The following is a 1,164-nucleotide window of genomic DNA, read 5'->3' on the forward strand; positions in this document are numbered from 1 at the left end:
AAATTTAATCTCTGAAAATGATACTTGGTCTCCAAAATGTTATAAGTGCTATGAAAGAGACTAGTAATTGGAAATTATTCTGAAAATTAATTCCACAGATAGACCAATGCGTAGTTCGCTATAAAATCTACTATTTAACCACTTAAGCCAATATACATCAATATGTATTAGTTATCTGTAAGTGAAGTATGAGAGGTAGGCATACCATACGAATTACTTTTGATCTATACTTATTCGTCATTACGCATACACTTTACAGTACATGAACTCTCAATGCTTTCGTTGTAATCGTTAGCGACAAAAACCAAGTCCAGTACTCTTCTAAGTGAAATATACAGATACATTCAACTGCAGCTATAAAGTCCCAACAGAAGTCAAAGCGGAAGCTTGTCCTTTCAGACATCTCATATAACAAATTCTTCTCCATTGATAACAGCGAGGAGCAATGAATAGCACACGGTACCCTAGCCTACAGCACACAAATACTACGACGGTTGCCCAGAAAGTAATACACCGCATTTTTTTCCTTCAACAATTCTTTATTGAACATAATGAGAATTACACGCACGAAAGATTGGTGTTTTATCTACACACCCTGTTTTTTCACGTAATCTCAATCCCGTTCTATGGCCTTCTTCCAGTGTGAAACAAGGGCGTGTATGCCCTGTCAGTACCACACATTGTCCTGGTGGCGGAGGTAGTGCTTCACTGTGAGAATCACCTCCTCATCGTCCTCAAAATGTCTTCCACGAATGTCATCCTTTAACGGCGAATGACAATATCAGCTCGCTGCAATATGTCAGGAGTGACAGCCGTGGATGGTCTTCCCGACTGCTGCAAATCGTGGAGCTCCGCCATGCCACCTTCTGATGACCTCACCCTCCGTGCCCAGCGATTAACTGTCCTTCTGTCAACACCAGATGCTTCATAGACTTCGCACAAGCGTTTGTGAATATTTCTTTCTTTGCAGTGGGAAATTCAATGAAGGCACGCTGCTTGTAGCTTACATCACCTACAGACGCCAATTTGAAACTGTCCTGCAGCTACGCTATCTGTCGAAAGTGATGGAAACTTGGAGCGCTCACTCAGGAGACTGAAAATAATACTTGCGTTTTGCATTCGTAGCATTGTCTTCGGCTAAGAGAAAAAAAAAAAAATGCGGTG

This window comes from Schistocerca piceifrons, chromosome 2 (genome assembly GCF_021461385.2).
Source record: "Schistocerca piceifrons isolate TAMUIC-IGC-003096 chromosome 2, iqSchPice1.1, whole genome shotgun sequence".
Classification (NCBI taxonomy): Eukaryota; Metazoa; Arthropoda; class Insecta; order Orthoptera; family Acrididae; genus Schistocerca; species Schistocerca piceifrons.